The 10,675-nt window shown below is 41.4% G+C and overlaps 1 non-coding gene across 1 annotated transcript; it reads left to right on the top strand.

Annotated features, from left to right (window-relative positions):
* Positions 1-3,913: 3,913 nt before the first annotated feature.
* Positions 3,914-3,988, top strand: Trnat-ugu (transfer RNA threonine (anticodon UGU)). Its single transcript has one exon. It is a non-coding gene; the product is annotated as a tRNA-Thr (tRNA).
* Positions 3,989-10,675: the final 6,687 nt, after the last annotated feature.

Genomic DNA, 10,675 nt, shown 5'->3' with positions numbered 1-10,675 from the left:
TATCCATAACTGCGAAAGTACTGCCGCTGCAGGATTTTGTGCATCAACTGATCTTTCGATTATGTTCCATAAATGTTCGATCGGATTCATGTCGGGCGATCTGGGTGCCCAAATCATTTGTTCAAATTGTACAGAATGTTCTTCAGACCAATCGTGAACAATTGTGCCCTCGTGATATGGCACATTGCCATCCATAACTATTCTCTAGTTGCTTGGGAACATGAAGTCCATTTGTAAATGGTCTCCAGGTAGCCGAAAAATAAACATTTGCAGTCAGTGATTTGTTCAGTTGGACTAGAGAATGTAGTTTGTTCCATATAACCACAAACCAAACCATTATGAAACCACAACCAGCTTGCAGAGAGCTTTGTTGAAAATTGGGGTAAATGATTTCGTGGAATCTGTGCCACATTTGAAACCTACCGCCATCTCTTACGAAGTGAAATCTTTACTCATCCGACCAGGCTACGGTTTTCCAGCGATCTATGGCCCAACGAATAATGGCACGAGTTCAGGAGAGGCGATGTGACCTCGAGATACAGGTTGAAGGAATCACATGGAAGGGAGAGTCCAGAAGTCTTGCATCTTTTTCCGTTGAATTATCACATTTATTTACATTGCGCATGATAGCACAAAATAAAGAACAGTGTTGTTGTTGTGGTCTTCAGAGACTGGTTTAATGCTACTCTAGCCTGTGCGAGCGTCTTCATCTCTCAGTACCTACTGCAACCTACATTCTTCTGAATCTGTTTAGTGTATTCATCTTTAGGTCTCCCTCTACTATTTTTACCCTTCGCACTGCCTCCAATACTAAATTGGTGATCCCTTGATGTCTCAGAGTATGTCCTACCAACCGATCCCTTCTTCTATTCAAATTGTGCCACAAACTTCACTTCTCCACAATTTTAGTCAGTACCTTCTCAATAGTTATGTGATCTACCCGACTAATCTTCAGCATTCTTCTGTAGCACTACTTTTCGAAAGCTTCTATTCTCTTTTTGTCTAATCTATCGTCCACGTTTCATTTCCATACATGGCTATCCTCCATACAAATACTTTTGAAAGAGACTTCCTGACACTTAAATCTATACTCGATGATGATGATGATGATGTTTGGTTTGTGGGGCGCTCAACTGCGTGGTTATCAGCGCCCGTACAATTTCTCAACCTTTGCTCAGTCCAATTTCGCCACTTTCCTGGATGATGATGAAATGATGAGGACAACACAAACACCCAATCATCTCGAGGCAGGTGAAAATCCCTGACCCCGCCGGGAATCGAACCCGGGACCCCGTGCTCGGGAAGCGAGAACGCTACCGCGAGACCACGAGCGGCGGGCAGTCTCTATACTCGTTGTTAACTAATTTCTCATCTTCAGAAACGCTTTCCTTGGCATTGCCAGTCTACATTTTAATCCTCTCTTCTTCGACCATCATCAGTTATTTTGCTCCCCCAAAAAGCAAAACTCATTTACTACTTTAAACGTCTCATGTCCTAATCTAATACCCTCAGAATCACCCGATTTAATTCGACTACATTCCATTATCATCGTTTTGCTTTTGTTGATGTTCATCTTATATGCTGCTTTCAAGACACTGTCCATTCAGTTCAGCTGCTCTTCCAGGCCCGGTGCTCTCTCTGACAGAATTACAATGTCATCGGCAAACCTCAAACTTTTTATCTCTTCTCCATGGATTTTAATTCCTACTCCGAAGTTTTCTTTTGTTGCCTTTACTGCTTGCTGAATATACAGATTGAATAACGTCGGGAATAGGCTACAACCCTATCCCGGTCCCTTCCCAACCACTGCTTCCCTGTCATGCCCCTTGTGTCTTATAACTGCCATTTGGTTTCTGTACTAATTGTAAACAGCCTTTCGCTCCCTGTATTTTACGTCTGCCACCTTCAGAATTTGAAAGAGAATATTCCAGTTAACATTGTCAAAAGCTTTCTCTAAGTCTACAAATGCTAGAAGCGTAGGTTTGCCTTTTTTTAATCTATGTTCTAAGATAAGTCGTAGTGTCCGTATTGCCTCACGTGTTTCAACATTTCTACGGAATCCAAACTGATTTTCCCCGAGGTCAGCTTCTTCCAGTTTTTCCATTCGTCACTAAAGAATTCGTGTTAGTATTTTGCAGCCGTAACTTATTAAACTGATAGTTCGGTAGTTTCACATCTGCCAACACCTGCTTTCTTTGGGATTGGAATTATTATATTCTTCTTGAAGTCTGAAGGTATTTCGCCTGTCTCATACATCTTGCTCACATGATGGTAGAGTTTTGTCAGGGCTGACTCTCCCAAGGCTGTCAGTAGTTCTGATGGAATGTTGCCTACTACCAGGGCCTTGTTTCGACTTAGGTCTTTCAGTGCTCTGTCAGACTCTTCACGCACTATCATATCTCCCCTTTCATCTTCATCTACATCATCTACAACTTCCGCCTTTCTGCTTTCCCTTTTTTTTCCTAGAACTGGGTTTCCATCTGAGCTCTTGATATTCATACAAGTGGTTCTCTTTACTCCAAAGGTCTCTTTAATTTTCGTGTAGGCAGGATCTATCTTACCCCTAGTGATATACGCCTCTACATTCTTACATTTGTCCTGTAGCCATCCTAATATCTACCCCAAGGAATCAGTGCCAGCAACTAATAATAATACCTCCCTTAAAAGACATTGAAGTAAAAGAGAACTTTTGGACGATCTCCTCAAACAGTCACTTTTATTAAGTTAAGAACTGCCAATTTAGAATAAACACCCAAATGTAGCATGTGACAAACTTTGTTACTCCATAGAACGGAAAAATGACAAATTAAGTTCAAGCAAAGAACAGTGGGCTATAATTAATCAAATGGTGCAAATGGCTCTGACCACGATGGGACTTAACATCTGTCATCAGTCCCCTAGAACTTAGAACTACGTAAACCTAACTAACCTAAGGACATCATACACATCCATTCCCGAGGCAGGATTAGAACCTCCGACCGTAGCAGTCGCGCGGTTCCGGACTGAAGCGCCTAGAACCGCGCGGCCACCACGGCCAGCTTTCCTCAACACACCAAATCTATACGCAAGTATTTTAACAAAGGAGGCACTGAAAATTTTAGCTCACATATAAGCTTTTAGGCAGATGATTTAGAAGGCAAAGGAAATACATCACAGTCGTAAGAAGCTAAAGCCGAAGCATAAAGGGGCACACCACCAAGGTGAAGAGCTCCATCCTAGAAATAGCGGGCATGCCTCAAACACAGCCGGAACGCACGTGCAGCGGCATAACAACATGCCCTCGCATCCGATAGCCACCGAAATGTCTGGCTCGCGTTTCCCAATGATATGAGGCGCTGCTAACTAACACCATGTAGGTTGAATATAGGCTATAGAAATACAAGCTACATGAGCAACAATAGCCACTTTCTTAAGAGATCACGACCTTAAGTCCCAAACTTCTGTCGTAAAATTATGTAGCAAATATCACTCCCAAAAACCTGCCTGAAGGATGTGCCCGCGGTGGCTCAGATGGATAGACCATCTGCCATGTAAGCAGGAAATCCCGGGTTCGAGTCCCGGTCGGGGCACACATTTTCAAAACGCCTGCTTGGAGCTAGGGTGTCTATTTAATTATCATTTTATTTCTAGCAAAGCTGCATGGTCATCCACGGTAACTGTTCTTTCGGGAACAGATACTACCGTCATATATAGTTTAAAATATGGCTTCCCGGCCATTGACCTTCTTGCGCGAACGCACACGCTATGCCCGAACTCGTACGGGACGTGGTAGATTAATCTGCCACGAGTAATGAGTATGATGGGCAAACATTTATTAGGCGCACTACGAATGTAGTGGTGTGGACATGTTGGGAATGTGGATCTCACGGGGAGCGTGCAAGGGATAAGTCCCTGCAGACGCACTACCCTCTCTGCCCGCGGTGGCTCAGATGGATAGAGCATCTGCCATGTAAGCAGGAGATCCCGGGTTCGAGTCCCGGTCGGGGCACACATTTTCAAGTTGTCCCCAATGAAGTATATCAACGCCCGCTTGCAGCTAGGGTGTCCATTTAATTATCATTTCATTTCTAGCAAGGCTGCATGGTCATCCACGGTAACTGTTCTTTCGGGAACAGATACTACCGTCATATATATTTTAGGATGTGCTTAATTTTAATTGCCGATGGTGAATTCGGCCGTGAGCTAAGTAAAATCGGCCTCTAAGATTATTTGCAGAGGTGTAAACAGCGCGGGACTGGAGGATGTGAAGGAGGGAACGTATTATTGTTTTAGAAATTTGTAATTATTAGAGTAGCCGAGATCTCAGTGAAAAATTAAAAGTTAAGACATTCTTCGTCGCATGAAACCGTTATTACAAAGGTGACGCGTTTCACTGCATTTGCAGACCTTCTTCAGAACATTCTCGATAGGTGGCAGATAACGTCAACTACGTCTTTCAACAGACGGTACTTGCTCCGTTGAAGACCTCAGCGTGCCACCATTGTAGAAGTCGCATTACAGAGACGCTCATCTTCAGATGCGGTACTGAGTTAACCCTTTAATGCACTGTATAGCTGATGAGCTACAGAGTTCATTTCTTCAATGTATCCTATACTGAGAAAAATTTTGTAACAAATTCGTTATGTAGTTAAGTGTATACACTCTACTGCTGCTGCTAAGCTGCTAGTGGTTCTTCATAGGGATCGTAAGTGGCAGGATTAACTGAACCAGTTCGACAATCAGCTGTCTGGATGTACTTCCGCACGTTTGTTTTGGTGGTTGTGCACTGATTTGTGATTTTGAAAACTACTTTTTTATTTTGAAAACGTAAGTAGATATGGTGTAGACAGTTAACTCGAGTGTCTTTACGATAGATTTGAAATTAGGTCTTTGTGTTTGTAGCGATTGTCAACAGTAATGCTTTGTTAATTTAATTAAAAAATTAATTCAATATTTTTTTCGTAATGTAGGCACTATAAGCTAAACGTGGTAATTTTCACAGCTTCAAATAAAAAAATCATGCATTTAAGGGTAAAGACTTTTTTCTTTGGAGCCAGAGGCATAATATATGCCGGATAGCGATATTGTTATTAAAAAGGTGCACCAGAGAATCTGCTCATAATAATTAATCTCTATTAACGAGACACTGTATCGGTATTTATCATCATTGTCAAGCACCTCCAGAATAAATAGTTAATGTCATTTATGTTAAAGTGACTATATTTTTCTCATGTCTAGAATTATGTGACTTCCATATCCGTCGTTAATGGACTGCTTCACAACAGCCAATGTTTAAATTAGATGGTAAATGACGCAAATTCAATGATGACGGAAACTGAAATTGGAATTTCTGGAGGGAAGGCGGCGCTATTTTCGGGAAACGGTATTGAGAAAATTTAGAGAACGGTCATTTGAAGCTGACTGCCGAACGATTCTACTGCCACGAACATATATTGTTTGTAAAAAGGAGATAACGTACAGGAAATTAGGGCTCATGCGGAGGCTTTTGGACAACTGTTTTTCCCTCGCTCTATTTGGAAGTAGAAAAAGAAAGGAACTAACTAGTTGTGGTAAAGTGTTCCCTCCACCAACCACTGTACAGTGACTTGCGGAGTGTCTATGTCGATATGGACGTAGATGTACAAAATAATACGTTAATTTTTATCTGCCTTTTGTTTGACATATCTACTCTCATGACGTTATACATTTACAAATATCTTACAGATGAACAGAAATACTCATTAATTAACTAAATTTTGTCGTTATTATCTTTAATTTTTACATATGTCACTTCCGAATTATCCTTTTTCATGTTTTAAAAAGCTCAATAAAATATTTGAGCTTTGTCGCATCTGTGTCTAAACTCTGTATGCTCGTTTAATACTGGACATTTATACACATACACGACAAAGTACCCAAAAGAAATATTAATCTAGCATACAGAATTCAGACACAAATTGGCCTACTACCTGAAATACTTTAGATAACTTTTAGAATATGAAAATGGATGTCGGAAATAACATAATCATACAACAACCAAAGATAATCGTGACAAAAGTTAATTCATTAAATAGTATCGCTGTTCATCTATATAATCTTTGTAAGCATATAACGTTGCAAGTTGTTATTAGTAATCAATATGTTATCCGCTCCCAGAGACAACACCAGCAACAACAACTGCAGCAAAAATAACACGACAGGCAATTACAGCATCTCAACATTAGTGTTTCATATGTTGCTGACTTATAACTATCAGTTCTTAGGATTCGGCAGCCACATTATCGCGTACTTACTGTATCTGGTCTATTGGGGGCTCATAACACAGTAATTTATGTAGGTCACAAATTAATAATAAGATCGGTACACAGGAGGCACAGAGGTGCCGCCCCAAAAGTGTTAGTACTGGCTCTGGAGTAAAACAGTTCCAACATCACTGGTCTAGCCACTTCCACAATTACTAAATTAACATTTCTGCACTGCACACGACGCTGGCTTGAAGATTCACTCGCATGCGGACCATATTAGATACCTGCATTCGGAAGACGTTATCTACTGCGCGACATTTATTTTGTTGATTATTTCTATCACCATCAGTGATACTTTTGTTTGAATAACCGTACGCCGTAAGGGCAACCCACTTGTCGTAACACTAAGCTCTGATCACTGTGGTTAATCTCATATAGATCGCAAAGCTAAAGGAGAAGTCGTGGACGATATCTAATAAGATAGATGTCAGAAGGGAGGAGGGTTAGCTATTAGAGTGTGTCAGGTACTGGTGAAAAGGCAGTTTACATAGAAAAAAAGATACAAATTGACTAATTGCTACAACATGTGGCGACGACCAGGAAACAAATTCGGCGTTTCTTTAAAGCTTTGGTTGCGCGGCTCGCCACACTGACGAAATGCCTAGTAATGGAAGAAATCCTTTCGGCTCCCACCTCGCCAACCGTTGACAACATGATTGACACTGACCAATTCGAAAGTGATGGCCCTCACTTCATGCAATCTTTCATAAATTTTGGAAATTTGTGGTAAGGTCTTATGGGACCAAACAGCTGACGTCATCGGTCCCTAAGCTTACGCACTTCTTAATGTAACTTACACTAACTTACCCTAAGGACAACACACGCCCATGCCCGATGGAAGACTCGAACCTCCGACGGGGGGAGCCTCGCGGGCCGTGACAAGACGGCCAAGACCGCGCAGTTACACCGCGCGGCCAACCTTTCATATTAACTGAGCTGGAAATAGCCATTATGTCACCCAAAAGTTAGCATCCAAACTGAACAACCATCTTACGCTCAATTTCTTCCCCTCGCGGTGCAAACAAATATTATTACGCACTTAAACGCCATGAGGAAGTATCAAATTAGGATAACAGATGTGAACTCGATAAGCATCGCGCTCATATTAAAGAAATGGAAAAACGCATTGCAAGGGATATTATATCGACCGATGTCCTTATCAGTATTAAATTCTGGAACTTATGTCTATGGAAGGGTATATCCAGTTTTTTGAAGTAGTACCCACTTGTCAACTAGGTTTCCGATGTAGGCAGCACACGACGAATTTGTTATCGCACCTGATAGTGGACATTGTTATGTGTTACTCCACGAATAAATATTTAACAGCTAGTTTCCTGATATAATGGATTTGTACAGTAACGTTACCTTACCTATCCCTGCTTAGAATCTGAGACGCAACTACCAAAAAGTTTCGTCTACATCTTCGGTCCTTCTTACAATAAAGAAAGTTTGTAATGTTTAGGCAACAGGGTTCTATTGGACCGATGTTCACCAAAACGCGGTTGACGCAAGGAACAGTTGCTGAATGAATATATCAGAGATCTCTGCTGTATCCCGTTAGACACGGTGTGAATATTTCAAGATGCAGGCGATATGTGCACGTAAACTGCTGATGATGCCTTGGAGACAGTTAAAATAATTTCGATGAAACAACACACCACTTCGTACACTTGCTACAGGCGAACGGACTTATCATTACACACTTTACAAATTGCCAGAATTTACTCACCATTCGACTAGGTGGTTACCAGATTCCCTTCAGAAGATGCGTTAAATATCTAGGCCTCTATACCGGGTGTCGCAGAAGGAATGGCCAATATTCGGGGATATGGCAGGAACTATGAAACGAAGTAAAAATTCTAGCAGTCATGGGCTCTAAAATGCATAACTTAAGATCTGTGACCACTTCTTCATCTTCGGTAATGTGAACTCCAAACTCTTTGCTTTGCTCTTTTTGAGATGCTGCATTATGGATCAAAACAAAACAAGAAAAAATTGTCTAGTAGACGTGGTCTCCAAAATAATTGCCTTACAAGCCATGAGCACTTGTTCGGTAGATTATATTACTTTCACAGTATAGAAGATGAACAAGAGTCCATAACTCTTAGGATATGCACTTCAGCGCCCAGATTTACTGGACATTATGTATTCGTTTTGGTGCATATTAACAGCTCTCAGAATTTGGAACACAAAGAGCTTGATATGGAAGAGGTTTGTTTCACAACATAGAAGATGGAAAAGTGCCCATACCTCTTAAGGTACGCAGTTTAGAACCCATGTTGAACAGCCCTTTTTTAACTTCCAATGATCGTTCCTGTCATATATCTAACTGTTGAATATACACCTAGTATAGACAATAAACTTCGACTGTGCTGCCATACAGACAGCATTAAAGCTTAGCGTTAAAGCGATCTGAACATACTTCTTGCTATGGCGGTGTATCGATCCTTTAATAGCTTTACGTATGTATGGTGCGCTGCTACCACCCTCGCCTCTGTTACGCCTGCATGTTGTATGGCACCGCCTCCAAGCAACTGCGGAAGTTAGTCGATTGGCGTCAGTACAAAGCACTATGTATAGGAGCTGCCGGATTCACACCGAGGAACTCCCTGTTAGGCGAAACAGTGACCGCACACTTGTCAGTATGTAGAAAATAGCAGAAAATTTATCCTGTAAAACCGCACACCCCTTGAGGATGAAATGGCGAATAAAATTTGTTACTTATCAGCGCGGTGCTACATCGATCGCTTTTGAACTAATAAACCAACATCTACACTCTTGGGAGACTTTTCAACGCTATCATACCAGCACCTAATTTGAAGAACCAGATGTTACCGTACTTTGAATAAGATCACGACCTTGTCAATGTGGCACTGGGTGTCTGTATCCCCCTGTTCTACTCCGCGAGCCTGATAATGAATAACAGCAATTTAGAAAATCTTCTAGAGCAATGGCCAAGTGCTTTGCGTATAAATACCGGCGAGTCTAAATATAATTAGTTTGTCGGCTGTGTCTATGTCAAAGTTAAAAACAACAAGAGTAGATTATTTCATCAACCGAAGGTGGAGTCATTTTACACGGCTGAACTCCTTGCTACCGACATTGTTACAGTAAGACCACAGAGCCTTGTCATACTGACGAATTCGCTCTCCGTGATGAAAGCGCTGGTAAGTGCAAAGGTAGGTGTTAGTAACCGCACCGTACAGCAGCTGCTGCATCGGAGCTGCCCAGAACAGGTACCGGGTACTGTTTGTGTGGATCAGGAGCCTTGCTGGAATTGTGGGGAATGAAATAGCCGACAAATTGGCTAAGAACGTGGCGGCAAATGGCACTAAAAAGCAATGAATGCCAGCGGATGATCTCAGTGTTGTAGTTAGAGACAAAAAGTGAATGGAACAAGGTTTTGAGCACCGAAGAACTGCTTAATTCTAACGAATTTAACGAAGCACCGTTGGTATGTTGAAAAGAGGGCTCTGAAACAGCTCTCAGCTCGCACAGGAAACGAGAGAGTTTGCGAGGCTCACAGCCAGGTCGAAATTCAACCATGGTTGAATAAAACAACATGTCTATATACTCCATCTCATATCGTCGTGATATTGCAACTATGGGGAGGTCCAGGACACCAATCACATCTTCTTCGGCTGACCTGGGTACAGAAGAGAATCCGACTGGCTAGTTAAAGTGTTAGTCCGCATGGGCCTATCACTTCCTTCACATGTGTAAATCCTGCTGCGCATTGAGTTGCATCAACTACTATACAAATAAACTGATGGCTTTTCGACCGACTTAGTGTGATCCTCTTCAGGGCGGTTGATTTAGAAAGAGAAGCGCAGCAAGTCGGTCGAATTGTCGGCAGTTAAGTTGTATAGTAGTTTACAATCACGCAACCCAATACCTAAAATTATTCTGTACAAAATGACACCACTAGGCCGGGTAAGTCTACGAGCTGGTTGCGTTTGGGTTTGTGTAGTGTGTGTGCTTGTGTTCTTATGTATTTTTTCGAACAGTTTTAAATCTGATTTTTAACACGCGAATGTATTTATATCTATATTCTCTCTGTATTATTCACAATGTAATATTACTATGCTTCAGCTTTCTAAGAAGTTGTAGGGGAGAGTTGTCCAAATTGTTCTTTTGAGATGTTATTTGTTGTAGCCGAAACAGTTAGTTGCAAAAATTTTGTTAAACAGCGCCGTCACCATCTGCAAGGTACTGTAGTTAAACGATTTATAGAACGGAAATTATTAGAAAAAACACACTCCACTTAGTTTTCTAAATGTCTGCAAGTGTTACAAAATAGGAATGTTGTTTCCTAATTTGCACAAGTAGGCCCGTAAATTGTACTACCCTTATAAACTACCTTGCTAATACTGAAAATATATTTCGGGAAG

Source organism: Schistocerca cancellata, chromosome 9 (genome assembly GCF_023864275.1).
Source record: "Schistocerca cancellata isolate TAMUIC-IGC-003103 chromosome 9, iqSchCanc2.1, whole genome shotgun sequence".
In the NCBI taxonomy this organism is placed as follows: Eukaryota; Metazoa; Arthropoda; class Insecta; order Orthoptera; family Acrididae; genus Schistocerca; species Schistocerca cancellata.
The sequence above is the reverse complement of the archived record's forward strand: the minus strand, read 5'-3'. Positions and strand labels throughout refer to the sequence as shown.